Consider the following 15223-nt stretch of genomic DNA (forward strand, 5'->3'; position numbering starts at 1 on the left):
ACTTTTCATTTCTGGAATAAAGGTCTTTCCTCCTCTTGTTTCACCCTTGTGACCCTGCCATGCTACCAATTTTCTTTGTGCTGTTATGAGGTCACAGTTTAAGTATAGCCACCACATGATAGCTGATAGCCAATCCCATTGTCATTTCATCTTTTTCTAGCTTGTTTCCTCTCAAGTAAAGAAAAATATGTGATGAGAATGAAGGTCCCATGGTTGCAGATCACATAATATATTATTTACACATTCAGTAATCAAGCAATAACCATGATTTCCACATCAGTAAAAAGCTGTGAGCCTACTATCAGTATTGTTATTTTCACTGAAATCTTTTCAAATCTTTTGCTTTTTCAAATATCTCAACCTGAGCTTAAGAAATACTTATCTCCGTAATTAAAGGCAGGAAACAGATTAAAGGATGTGCTGCAAACTCACCAAATGAAGAACAACATTTATTTTCTATAGTCTTGTGGTTTCTGGGCCTAGTTTCAGGCACATTCATGGTTTTGGAAATGGTTCCTCAATAGTTATTCTGACTTTAATGAGATTGTGGCTGAAGTTTTCTTTGGTGGTTTCATCTGGACAAAAAAAAGATAGAGATATATGTAGAGAAGTTCAAACATTTCTAGTATTTTGTTGGAAAGGAGATGAGTGAAATGAAATGTTTATGATTTGCAACCCTTTATTTTTCTTGGGATGTATTCAGTCTTCAAATTGCTAAATTGAAATCCATTAAAATATTCACATTTTGAAGCAGGAAACTGATTCTTCTGTCCAATAATTGCCATCAGAGCTAAGATACGTTCTAATATTCAGGCACTGAATTGGAGCACTTTACCTGCATGTGCAAAACAAGGTCTGCAAATGCCAAGGTCTTTGCACTTCGTTTCCTTTCCTTTCAGCCTTTTTAATACTTCTGTCCTTGGTATGTTTGTTTACAGCTGTCAGTGAAAAGCAGCAACAAGCAGTCATTAACAGGGCATTTTAATGCTGCCCAGGGAAACCACAATTGCTACTACCATTAGCCTTTCTATAAAACAACGCAACATTAGTCCCTGCATAAAACAGCACGAAATCCTTAAAGCTGTGGGTACATGTGAAGCTGAGTCAAGATAAGGTTTCATTTTAGCAACAAGGTTGAAGGTGGCCCTTGTGAAAGCTAAAATGGATATTGTTTCCCCTAATGAGGCCACAAAATCTAATGAACTGCTGACATTCACAGTGACTGTAGCATGGATTTATGTAGCAAAGCAATGGAAGACTTTGAAGGATCCACGTTTAAATCTGTGGTGTGGAAACTTATGGGACCCTGCTAGGGCTGAAAAGCTTACTCATCAGCTAAAGTTCATAAAAGTTTTACAAATCATTAGAAAATTGGACACAACCCACCCGCTGCATATCTTTTCATCTGGAAATCAGGTCAAGTGGCAATGCATACTGCTGCCTCCTTAATACTAATGCTAGCACATTTTTGCATTTTACAGAGCACGATAGTGAACCTGAGGTCCTCCAGAAGTTGTTGGCACTACAACTCCCATCAGCTCCAGGCAGCATGGCCAATGGTCAGGGTCCAGGGATGATGGGAGCTGGAGTCCAATGACACCTGGAGGAATTGTAGAAGCAATCAGTTTATATCAATGTATAGGTATTATTGTTGATTAATTTATAAACCGACTACTAAGGAAGGCATTCTATTTCTTGCTATAGGTATGATAGATTGGTTTTCAATAATATATTTTCAGTGTGTGTGCGTGTGCGTGCGCATGTATGTGCACGTGCCTCTGGTTTAAGGCAATTGTTAAGGTGCTTACAAAATCACATACGCCAAAATGCATGGAAAGTTGTAATCAAGGTGCATAATTCTGACTCTACATTAAATACACTGAGAAGTTTCTCATGGAGCTTCTACCAAATGAGACCAGATGATACCATATATCAGAGGTTATCCTACATGGCACCCACAATTTTGTGTTCCATTTCTCCTTTCTGACAGCCATGTTGTGTTATGCCATGCACCCATGGCAGCCATTTTGTGCTGTGTCATGCCCCACTGCCATTAATTTGTGACTGGTGTCCATGGCACTTTCCCAAAATTCCAAATATGTCCACTGGACCAAAAATGTGGTGATCCCTACTATATATTGTCCCCTCAGTCCAAATGCTGGCCCAAGCAAACGGAATATTGAGAGGATGGGAAAATCACACTTTGAATTCAGAAGCCCTGCTTCCCTCTTCCAGGAAGTCAGAATAGCACTTCCCTGGACACTGCAATGAAGGGAAAGAATGAAGGATAAAATTTGGAAGAAATAAGAAGGTATTCTCATGCCATTCCAACTGTTCTCCTCAGTTCTATATATGCAGTTCAGCAACCTGGTCACAACTAGATCTGTAATTCTAATCCAGATTTATTTATTTATTTATTAAAAATGCAACAAAATTCTGAAAGAAAATAATAATAAAGACATATTGTAGGCGACTTTCACATCATATAAAGAATTATATCATTAAAATTTGGGGCTACAGAGTTCAGAAGCAAGATGAAAGCATTTCCCTTTTTGCAGTGGTTAGTTAAAACTGCCTTTAGCTTATAACAACAGTAATTTCAATTGTAATGAATAGTTTCAGCTAGCGTTTGGAAGAAGTATAATCCTCGGTATATAAATATCAGTAAGTCGTGCTGTCAGCGTCTGATGTGGTTGTTCTGTTTGAACATTGCGGCAGTTGTTCCTGCTTAAGTTGGACCTCCCTAAGATATCCTGTTTTCTGAAAGTTTCCTGCTGTGAGTAATTCTTAATCAGTATATCCCTCAAAAGCTGAGTAGTTCAAGAGTGCCATCTTGAGGTGCAATATGCTGAATGAATGAGCAATGACTGGCAGTCTTTGTAAGGCTGGAGGAATGTTTGCCAGCTCCTTAAATGGCGAATTAAGAATAAACAAACAAATGCACAGGTTTAACTCACTTCACTTCCGAATAGCAAGAAACATTATTTCTTTGAACATTCTTGCTGGGTGTTTGGAAGCACTGTAATGTGAATCAAGGACCCCACCTTATTTTCTACATTTGTAGTGCACAAGATGCCCTCGTGTAATCACCACCCCAAGTGCTTGGATTGGAGTGGGGGTGGGGAGAGAGAGAGAAGGATGCCATTTGGATAAGAGCAACTCAAATATATTCCAAACACCTGGTGGAAATATAATATCCTAATAAACAAATAGCGGAGTAAAGAGAGTCACAAGAGATGTTAATGGACATTTTGCTGATTAAGGGTCAGCAGGGCATCAACAATCAGCATGGTCAAGCACCTACCAGGCCCAGGCAGATTGCTCAGTCACAACAGCCTTGTGCGCTTTTCTTCTACCGTTTCAACCTTTTTGTTCACTCTTTCTTGGGTCTAACGAACAACTGCAATGGTAACAAGAAGCACTCCATGTATTCCCCCCCCCAAAAAAAACCCAACCCTGGCAATACATGGAGTCAGCACTGGTTGAGGCTGACTACTGGGAACCAGCACACAAATAAATATTCATGCAGTAAGGCCTAGCCACCAAATGACTATCTGGACCCAGTCTCAGCTCTAGTATAGCCCTACATAGGATCTACACCTCAGGTTTGTACAGTGGTATCTCGGGTTAAGAACTTAATTCATTCCAGAGGTCTGTTCTTAACCTGAAACTGTTCTTAACCTGAGGTACCACTTTAGCTAATGGGGCCTCCTGCTGCCCTGCGCTGCCGCTGCACGATTTCTGTTCTCATCCTGAAGCAAAGTTCTTAACCCGAGGTACTATTTCTGGGTTAGTGGAGTCTGTAACCTGAAGCGTATGTAACCTGAAGTGTATGTAACCCGAGGTACCACTGTATGTTGGTGTGAGGCAAGTCAGTACAAAATCTTGAGAAGGGCTGGCCAGGAACATGGCCTATGATGAATCTGTAGCAGGTGGGGAGGGTTCCCACCCCCCTTACTGGCAGAGTTCTTTTTTTAAAAAAAGGAATAACAGGTTGTTCCCTGACAAGATGGCAGGCCTCATGCCTCCCCTGAATCTGTCCAACTGCCTGGAGGGTGTATGTGCAGAAGGCTGCAGGGAAGCGAAGGGAAAACTTTCCATCTGTAAACTCCCCTATTGTATCTTAGGATCCAAGCCAGGGAATCTATCTTTACCTGATTCAGGTAGGTAGCTGTGTTGGTCTGACGCAGTTAGGGAAAAAATAAAAATTGTCCAGTAGCACCTTAGAGACCAACTAAGTTTGTTCTGGGTATAAGCTTTCGTGTGCATGCACACTTCTTCAGATACAAGAAATGTGCATGCACACGAAAGCATATATTTACCTGCTCTTGGATTTTCAAAAAACTGAAATCTGACTCATTAAGAGACATTTGTGTAAATGCTTCCCTTATTACAGCTTCACTAAAGCCCTGCAGACGGTGATTTGACTGGTACGCGCCAAGGGACACAGTCTCCCTTGTTCTTCCCACACCTTGCCTATCAGTGGGTCAAGAGACAATCCCTCCCCCCACATCCCTGATACATGCTGTCTCTTTCTTATTTGCCTAAGGCTCCATCTCTTGTGCAAGCAGCATCATCCTGTCTCAATGGCCACTGTTTTCCCCACCTCTCTTGTACCACCACATTATCCCTGCCCTTGACTGACACTTGTATCCTGGGGGGCTCTCGCTACATCCCCACCCCACTTTTCCCTGATGCACACCCTGTTCAGGGCAAAGCATCACTGCACAAGGACAATGCAGTACAAACACATTAATAGAGCCAATAGTAATATAAAAAAGAAGTCTTTGTGGGCTAAGGATTTCTTTATTTTTTTAAAAAAAGCAGAGTAGAGTATTCCCAACTGCAGAAGGGAACACACAGCCAAATATATATCAAAGGAGAATTTTCCTGCTGTAAACCTAAGAACAATTTGTCTTTCTCTATTTAAACCATCACTATTATAATTTGCTGTAGCAGATAAAAGAACAGTCTCTGAAAATGTTTATGAAGGAAAATAAACAACATCATTAGCATTTGTACAAAATGTTTCTTCAAGAAAGAAACCCAATTATTTTGTTATAATGCTTCTTATTAGCAACAGCTGTTTCCCAAAAGGCTTGTATAGTAGCATCAATCAACCAACATCAGAGAACATGTTATCTACTTAGCAGTAATTTTTTTAAAAAAAGGCAAACACTTAATGCGAAAACAATAATTTGCTTTTGGAGGCTGTGAACATGCACAGCCACATAAGCCACTGATTTAATAAATAAAAACAAGAACCTGTATTTGGAAACAGGTATACAGAAAGGCTGTTCTTGAACTGCTGGAGTGCAAAAAATGGGGGGGGGGGACACAACCACTTATTAACAAGTCAGTGCTTACTACATGTAGCTACTTACCTTTAAGCAAGGGGAAAGGCAGCCCAGGCTCCCTGGGGAAGGCTACTTTCACCAGCATCACTGCTTTTGCAGATTTCCAAGTACTGTAGTTTCCAGGAGCAGGGCAACAGTGGGGTTACCTTGTGGTTGGAGGCTACAGACAACTGCCTTGGTTGGCTTACAGTAAATAAATAAATAAAATTCTGTGGAACATGTTGGGATACAATGTTGATTGGCACATCAAAACTTTCAGAAAAAAAATGTGTAAAATATTTGACAGAGATCTGGGAAATTGTCCTGGAAGGGTTATGATACCCCGTGAGAAGAAGGTTACATTTCAGGGGAAGTTTAGATTTTATGTTAGCCTCACAAGAAATTGCTTCTCTTCATTTTCACCAAGGTCAGATATACATTCAGATACACTGTTTTAATATACAGTAATTGTTTTTACTTTTTTTGTATAGGCAGCTATTTAAACATATACAGTAACCTTGTATGGGGTTTTTATTTTTTTGGTATTGTGTAATCACTTTGAAATGCAGCCCCCAGCCCTGTGCCATGATTGCTGCTGGACTCTGGGGCCTCGCTTCCTTCTGGCCCAAAGCCTTGCACAAGCCTGTATGCCTTCCCTCTTTCTGACAGCTTACTGCTTTGCAGGCCTTGGCTATGAATAACAATTGCCGCTTAGCTGCTGCATGTAAGGATTTGCTTGTGGATCTTGGTGAAACTGAATAACTATTTTTCTTAATTTCAAGGGGTTTACTAGGAAGACCGTGAATACTCCTTAAAAAGGTAAAGGTAAAGGTAAAGGTACCCCTGCCCGTACGGGCCAGTCTTGACAGACTCTAGGGTTGTGCGCCCATCTCACTCTAGAGGCCGGGGGCCAGCGCTGTCCGGAGACACTTCCGGGTCACGTGGCCAGGGTGACAAGCTGCATCTGGTGAGCCAACGCAGTACACGGAACGCCGTTTATCTTCCCGCTGGTAAGCAGTCCCTATTTATCTACTTGCACCCGGAGGTGCTTTCGAACTGCTAGGTTGGCAGGCGCTGGGACTGAGCAACGGGAGTGCACCCCGCCGCGGGGATTCAAACCGCCGACCTTTCGATCGGCAAGCCCTAGGCGCTGAGGCTTTTACCCACAGCGCCACCCGCGTCCCTGTATACTCCTTAGGTGGTGTTAAAATGCCAGTTACTGTTTCATTGGCTTTCTTTTAAAGCAGGAACACAAAAGTTCATTTCCTTATTAATATTGATTTATGATAATAAAATTCACATTTTTTCAGTCCACCAACATTTCAACATTGTAATCCAAGAGATTACTTACTGTACTCCTTATTGTATTTTCCAATAAATGTTAAATAATAAGCATAACATCTTCCTGCAATAATAATAATAATAATAATAATAATAATAATAATAATAATAATAATAATTCACTCAAAACAGAAGCAATGTATCTTGTTAAAAAGCAGCAATATTTCTAACAGCTTGGATAGAGCCAACATAGTCGGAAAAGTGAAGGTAAAAGAGGCAGATCTGAAAGAGGGAACTAAAACAATTGTGAGGTGGGGGTTGAAAGACTGGTCTTATTTACAATAGCAACTATATTTAAAGTGGTCTGACATGGCTGATCTGAAAGCATCCACCAGATGAATCACAACACAGAAAATGCACAAGAATCTCAGAGCTGCAAAATGAAGCTGATGTTCAAAGTTTTAACAGAACTAGTTATAAAGCTATTATCTGTTTACTCATCTTCCAGCAGAGTTATTTCCTCCTTGTTCAAAGTAGTGCCGGACTACAAAAGTTGTGAGCAGGACTATGCACTCATCCATAATGGAGAAAAGCCACAGAATTTACAGCTCCCCTCTCCGCTAAACCACATCACACAATCACTGTCTTTATTGTGTGGATGAGTTTGGCCCACTTATGACTGAAACTCATGTTTATTCATTGCTACCTTTCTGTCACAAAATATCTACCCACCTCTCCAGTGTGATGCCACTGAGGCAAAAAGTAAATAGAAGGCATGGCATTGTGTGTGGCTGACACATTTTCACCCATAAAGTTTTATGGTTGAGTGAGGAGCAGGGATTTGAATTCAGGACACCACAGTTCTTGTCCAGTCACTTTCCCACACTGACTTCCTTTGCATTCAGAGAAAAGGGGCAATGCCTTGGACCCCCAAAGGGTTCTTGGATTAGTCAAAGTTTTAAAGGTTAGTTAATGGAAAGTAATAATATTTTCCCTGCTTGTAACACCTTTAATGTTTGCTTTTGTTACCTTCACAGTGTGATTTTGGGCTTCTGTTACTGATGCCACAAAGGCATAACATAAACATAGAGTATAATGAATCCAGAAACAACAGTAATAGCAAGAACTTCAAATGATTTGATTGAAGAAGCAAAGCATTGACACTGGTGTTTTTTGCAAACATTATTTAAGTGTGGGTTTGCAATTTATCCACAGGGACTATACCTTGCCTCAAAACATTAACATCCCTCATTGTTCTCATAATCCATTGAGTCATGGTACTATGGTTTGCTTGCAGAAATATTTGGCCAGTACATCCATTGAATACTTATCAGAAATGTATTGAAACCATAGTTTAGTGTTACAAAAATGAGCCCAGCCTTTCCCTGAACCATTAGGAGTTTGGAAGGCTTCCATTTTAAATTCACCCCAGCTCGTTAGTGGAAAGCAGCCAAGCTGGAAACCAAAGTTTATGACTATTATTTTCACAAGCCATAGGCTGCCCAAAACCTCACCCTTGGTTTCACATTTCATCTGAATGCAGTCAGTGTCTTCTGTAAATTAGAAGAACCAGAAAGAACCGCCACAAGCTCTTACTATTCTGACATGTTGCACAATGGAGGGAGAAGGGTTTAACGGGTGTTTTAATTACTAACATACTTTGCAAAGAGGTTGACCACTTGGTCTATTTTTTTTTTTTTTTTGCATTTAATCACTTCCTCAAAATATCTCTCTCTCTCTCTCTCTCTCTCTCTCTCTTTACACTACTGCTCCAGCAGAGATTAAGCCTCATGTCTAACAAAAAAAATAAGACATCATACAGCTATCCTAGTGACTCCATCAGAAAAGTTAGGATTCCAATTTAAAGCAGGAATACTTCAATTATAGCTAAAAACTCACCATGCAGAAGCAATTAGGATCACCCCTGGCCAGTTTGGCGCCCAGCTTGCCTTCCGCATGTTTCACATGCAATCCCATTGATGGGAAATTTACTTTGTAGGTCACAGCCCTCGGTCTCCCCTGTAAATAGTTGGAAAGCATCAGAGTTGGTTGCTAGGTAACTCCCCCTGCTTTCTGCCTTCTCCTTCTGGAGCTGGCAGAGAAGCCAGCCAAAGCGAGAGTTCAGCAGCTCTCCACTTCCAGGACGGGAGCTTGCTGCCTTCTCTCCTTTGACACAGCTCGGCTTGCCTCTGCTAGATCTTGCAAGAGGCAGCTTCCCACTTAGGAACTGGCCACAAAATGCCCCTCCAAGCGCTTGTCCGAGACGGGGCCTTTAAAATATAGACAATTCTGCCAAGTACAGTCAGGGAATCATAGTGCTCAAAGGCACCACCCCTGCAACAAGGCAAGCCCTTCCACTAACCACAGATCTGTGTACACAGTCAAGAGGGTATAATGCACTGCTATTGTGATACAACTAAGGGAACTTCGGGGACTTCCTTCAACAAATGTATATAGACATACACAACATTTTAACAGGATATTTTGTATTTTCAAACCAATGTATAACAATGTAGCACTTGGCTCACAACTTCCCTAATCGAAGGGTGATATCTGAGGTTAGTCATAGTCAGGGCAGACCCAGTGAAATCAATGAATTTATATCAGTGGGTCGACTCTGAGCATGGTTAATACTGGATTTCACCCCACAACTATAGGAAAGAGAACTAGAGAGTAGAAAAGACACACCATAGCAACCACCTTTCAAATCCTGCTCCAAATCATGGGAGATTTTACATTAAAGTTCCCTTTACAGAGAAGTGAAAAATTCAAATCCAAACCTGCTAGGTTTCCAGTTGAACTCTGTAAAACAAAGATAGAACAGAGCACACCAAAAAAGCATATAAGATAAAAGCTTCTTTGAACCCACCCTTTGCTTTGTTTACCAAGCTGAGCCGAGCTGTTAGGGGCCTAATTATCCCAAATAAATAGCTGCTGCTGAATTTCAGCAATATAACTACCTCAGAAGGAGGAGGGGGGAGATTCCTCCTCCACCATCTTGGCATCCAAATGCCTCAGGGGAAAAAAAAACTTTACTGAGCATGAGCAGCAAAATCTTCCCGTTCCCCAATTTCCCACTCTATGGAATTCTGCAGCACCCACTATATTGCTATAAAATGCTCATGTTGGGACTGCCAGCCTGGTGTTCCTGTGTGCCCTTCTAGGCATCTCTCTCTCTCTGGCCCTTGTGCCTCTCCCTAGGCCATGCCCACCTCAGGTCACGTCTGTTTAACACTTGCTCAGGTGCTCTTGCCAAGTTGGAATGTGTCCTTGAATTGTAAAAAGTCATTTTACTTCCTAGATGAATAATAGTGAGCAGTGTGTTCCAGGACCATGTGGAGTGTGTGTGTACAGTCAGGTACACGCTCTGGACCCTGGAAGGCAATGCCAGCTGGTGCGGGGACAGAGACCTTCTTATTTGTTTGAATTTACCCTGGTGCACAGGCCTGGTGTGTGAAGAAACCTTTTGACTCAAATGTAGCCTACTGGACAAAGGTAAGAGCCACATCCATTGCTCTGTCCACTTTTGCCTCAAAATCTGACAGAAATTTTGAAATAATTACTACAATCAAAGTAGTGGCGCTGTGATCTAAACCACTGAGCCTAGGGCTTGCCGATCGGAGAGTCAGTGGTTCGAATCCCCGCGATGGGGTGAACTCCCATTGCATGGTCCCTGCTCCTGCCAACCTAGCAGTTCGAAAGCACATCAAAGTGCAAGTAGATAAATAGGTACCGCTCTGGTGGGAAGGTAAACAGCGTTTCCATGCTCTGCTCTGGTTTCGCCATAAGCGGCTTAGTCATGCTGGCCACATGACCTGGAAAAACTGTCTGCCGACAAACACTGGCTCCCTCAGCCAGTAAAGCAAGATGAGCACATTGTGTTGGTGTGGCTGGATGTGACTGAACAAGTGAGAAGGGCTATGGTCTAATTCAGAATAAGGCAGAGTCACGTATTATTATTATTATTATTATTATTATTATTATTATTATTATTATTATTATTCCGTATTATTAAATGTTGCTGGAGACAAACTAAGGCTGCAGACATACACTTACTCCATGGGGCTTCCGGGTAGAGATGGACATAAATGCCAAGACCAGTAATTAGGGTTACTAGTCCACCTGAAGGCATAGACAGCTTGCCTTATATGGAGTCAAATTGCCAATTTACCCTAGCTCAGAATTGCCTATATTGACTGGCTGCACCTCAGGGGTCTTTTCTAGCCCTGCCTGGAGATGCTGGGGGGGGGGGAGGTTTGAACCTGGGGTCTTCTGCATACAAATTATGGGCTCTAGCCCCTCCCCCCATTTTAAAAAAAAACTTTTTAAAAAAACTGCTCTTTTCAGTTCACTAATGAATGAACAGCATACCTAACAAGGCCCAACCTCTGTCAACCTCAATAAGGATCACTACAGCAAAGCCTGGGTGCTCAATGAGGCATTCAGCTTGGAAGCGAAAGAAGACTAGAGCAACTTTAACTCTCTATAAAAAGAGAGAGATTTAACTGCTGTGTGTGTGTATTCCAGTCACCTTTAATAGTTAAACCCAGGAGTTGAGTGCTAACAAAACTGTAGCCAAAATGGAGCCACTGAGAAACAAGAGGGGAGTATCAGTATGCTTATGGGTACCACAAAGTCTTTAAAAAGCCACCCCTCTTTTTAAAAATAACAACAACAAACCACCAAAATCTAAAAGGGCAACCCTCCTCCCCAAAGCAGCTGAATGTGGAATGAGCATATAGTGGTACCTCAGGTTAAGAACTTAATTCGTTCTGGAGGTCCGTTCTTAACCTGAGGTACCACTTTAGCTTATGGGGCCTCCCGCTGCCGCCGCATCGCCACCGTGTGATTTCTGTTCTCATCCTGAGGTAAAGTTCTTAACCTGAGGTAATATTTCTGGGTTAGTGGAGTCTGTAACCTGAAGCGTGTGTAACTGAGGTACCACTGTACTCAACAAGCACAGAATGTAGAGCAGAGCTGAATGCAGCTCTCCAGACCATTCTGAGTGCTTTAAATACATTTCCATTGTTTCATCACTTGTCATTTGCCACCGTGGGCTCCTTTGGGAGGAAGGGGGGGAATATAAGTTTGATAATATAAATAAACAAATTCCATACTGTCCTCAGTACTCACCCCAAGCTGCAACACTTCCCAGCCCCACCGCCTTCTGCACAAGTCACTGGCTCTGTTTTTCACCTTCCTTGAGTGTTTTTGCCCGACTGGAATATATCCTTGAACTCTGATGACGCTTACTGCTTGTCTGGAAAGAGGGAGCTATGTGAATATGTAGTGGGGAAAGCCAACTGTGCAAAGGCAAAATTCACATTCGTTGCTCTGCCTGCTTTGGCCTCTGGTGCTGCCCATTCCTGGCATGTGGACCCCTGAAGATTGGCATGTAGACAAAGTGGTCCTGGATCTGAAAATGGTTCCACACCCGATGTAGAGTGAAGGTTGGGAAAGGGAGAAAATAACACCGGGTGGGCGAGAGGAAGGCTGGAATCCTGAACAGGAGCCCCCCCCCCCCCAGTTTTATGTGGGAGAATACAGTGCCACATTGTGTTGCAAGTCCCTTTGCACAGTGCCAATAATGACACTATCCCAACATGCTTGCTGGAGTTTCCAGCAGACAATCGACACTTGAAATCCACAGCCTTTGCTTGCTAAGTTCCTACCTACTAATGCTGCCCTAGCAGAAGCCAAAGAAAAACAAGTTCATAAAGCTGAACCAAAAAGTTTTAGATGTGTCTTGTTTTTTCGCATTTGGCCTCTATTTCCGTGGAAACTGAAGAACAAACTGGAACCAGCAGATGACATGGATTGTGCTGCTGGTGGCTTGTTCAACTTCCATTTCCATGGAAACTGATGCAAAATGGGGTGGAGAGAGAGGAGAGAAGGTAAAGGTTCATACAGACAACATTTTAGAAGTAGCTGTTTCTTCCTTCCACTTTTCTAGTCCTGTGAAATAGCAAGGCCCTGAAGATGCTGTGTATGAGAGCCTGTGGAAATGAAGGGTCCACTGTGTTTTCGTGTGATTTTTAATTTTCCAGTGAAAATGCAGTATGCAGAACATTGCTTCATAAGCTTTGCTTGCATAGAAACCTTTTAACTGCAAACAAACAAACAAACAGAGGCGAGAATAGCATACAATCATAGTGTGAAATCAGAAACTTATCAAGGCCAAGTATGAAGAAATGTTTATATAAGCTTCATCATCACAGGTGATTATTTACACAACCTATAAAAAAATAATAATGGTGCAACATTACGAATGCTTACTCAGAAGCCAAGTCCCACTGTATGAAGTGGCATGTATTCGGAAAGAAGCATGCACAGGATTGCAGCATCAAGCAATAAGAAGCTTCCCCTACCAAGCCCAAAAATCAAAATAATGCTGCTTCAAGCTGTTTTTACTCCTTGCAACTGTTTTAATGCTGTTTTATTCTTTTTAAAACTGTTACTGGATTTTAAATAGCTTTATGTCTTGTTGTGAGCTGTGGCCTTAAATACCACTAATTTTTTATTATTATTATTTCTGGTTTCCATTGCACCTACCTCTCTTACCTTTTCTTTCCCTTCCACTTTTATTTTTTAACTTGCCACCACCTTTTTGTAATGGCCTTCATTTTCAATGAATTCCTTCCCTTTCCAGGTTGTAGTGCTATTTGTTCAGAGTCTTTTAAAGCAGCAGCAACAACAACAACACAATAAAATATTAATTAGTGCTGTGAGAGGAACCCATGGAAAAGCAGCTAAATACCTAAAGAACACCTCAGTCTGCCAGTGTTATATGCCCATAGTTAAGCCATGGAGGAAAAACTGTAAGCATGTGGAAATCTTTTGAACAACTGCTGGCCCACAGCTGAGCCTATAGTGCCAAGAAAAACACCGAGGAAGCATCTTTTCCTCTGGAATCATGTACCTTGCATTTTTAAAAAACAAAAATGCTTTGTGTTCCTAGAAATATGACCCTCTGCTATTTTGCTTCCTTTTGCTCTTGTTTGTTTGCAGGGTCCTATTTGTTAGCTGCTTTGACGGCACATATTTATTTAAAATATTTATATCCTGCCCTTAAACAAAGTCCTCCGGGTGGCTAACAATCAAAGACAACAAACACAGAAAGTAAAATAAAAATCATTAAAAAATATAAAAGCAGCTTCAGATCTAGATATAGAGGTAACACAACATTTTGCAGAATTAATAATAATAATAATAATAATAATAATAATAATAATAATAATAAATAGTAGTAGTAGCAGCTAAAAGGTCTAATAAGATTGAAAGGCGCCAAGAAAAACATAAAAGAAAGGTCCAGACAAGCCTTTTAGGGAGGACTTCTTTCTGGGGAGGTGCAACCACCAAAAAGACCCTATATCACGCTGCACCTCAGTGTGGCATGGTAAATGAGCCTCTAAAGATCGTAGAGACCAGAAATTTACATGCAATGGCATGCCATCCTTGATGCTGACAGGACAGAATTCACATGCAACAGAAACCTGCTTTTTGCAATCTGGGCAGAAACTCATGCCTATCTTCACTTATGGGATGTGTCTCTCAATGTCATCTTTTGCTGCTGCTTGCAATGGAAAGTGTGAGTTGCCCTCCCTCCCCAATAGAACTACCCCACTCCAGTGCACTATTTAATATATGTCTACATAGAAGCCTCACAGATTTCATTGGGACTTACTCCTTGTGTAAGTGGCCTTAGGGTTGCAGCCTCAGGGATTTAATAACTATGTGTGGAGCTGTTGTTTCTGTTAGACTAGTAGGTGGAGTTGCTGTCAGTCACTGAAATATATTTGACAATGTTGCATGTTTAACCTTTCTTTGTAATAAAATCAACGTGATGGACAACATCTAAGACAACAAGAAAGTGGAGCAGAGAAACATAATATATTTGGACAGCAGCATTTTAATCTTAATTTTATGGTGAACCTTGCTATGGACCTCGGTTGGTCACCTTGGTTGTCCAAGGGGCCTGGTAGGATTTTTTTCCACTTGGCAGATTGGCTCCAGCCACTTGGTTTTTCGCCTACCTCGTAGCAAATTGTCACAACTTTGTAAGGTTTGGCAGTTAGGCATTGCAAATGTGTGTTGGAGGGGAGGTTGTGGCCATCACCTACCCCTCCCCTTGAAGGGTTAAAGGAATCCGACGATTGTGGTTCCTGTCCGATGCCCTGGTGGTGGCTAGGGCCATGGCACGACCCTCCGGTGACTCTAGGGGAAAGTTTCCAGTTGATTCACATCAACAAGTTCCCCCTACAGGTTGTTAACCCTTGTGTGACTCCCTGCAGGGCGGGCAGGAGTCAAGTATCGTCTGTTCAGATCCAGTGCCTAAGCCAATACCACTCACATTCTGTAACCAATAAAGTTGTGGCCTTTTTTAGCCCATTAACCTAAAATACTTGTGTCCATGTGTCTTATTTCATCACAAAGCGGGGTCTCGACTCACAACAACATTTTAAGCCAGGGAGCTGACAGTCACCAGCTATTACGTCAGATTTGAGATGACTGTTATAAAAGCTGTAAAGTTTCTCCCATCAGCATCCCAAAGCCACAACTGACTGTAATCCATGCAAATTGACTGGGTCCCTATCTAGGCTGACTGT

General features: G+C 41.8%; 1 long non-coding RNA gene across 6 annotated transcripts in view; it reads right to left on the reverse strand.

Moving 5' to 3' along the window:
• The window catches only part of LOC309530785, a 35243-nt gene extending 26294 nt beyond the window's left edge, over positions 1–8949 (reverse strand). For 3 of the 6 annotated variants that reach the window (XR_014218884.1, XR_014218885.1, XR_014218886.1), the window contains exons 1-4: positions 8517–8949; positions 5385–5467; positions 836–938; positions 433–575 (exon numbers count right to left, since the gene is read on the reverse strand). This is a non-coding gene — a long non-coding RNA (uncharacterized lncRNA). Of the gene's footprint in view, positions 1–432; positions 576–835; positions 939–5384; positions 5468–6687; positions 6742–8516 lie in introns of all 6 variants that reach the window. The other 3 variants (XR_014218883.1, XR_014218882.1, XR_014218881.1) reach the window with 3 other exon arrangements.
• Between the last annotated feature and the right edge of the window lie 6274 nt (positions 8950–15223).

This window comes from Podarcis vaucheri, assembly GCF_965113315.1.
Source record: "Podarcis vaucheri genome assembly, chromosome: 4".
In the NCBI taxonomy this organism is placed as follows: Eukaryota; Metazoa; Chordata; class Lepidosauria; order Squamata; family Lacertidae; genus Podarcis; species Podarcis vaucheri.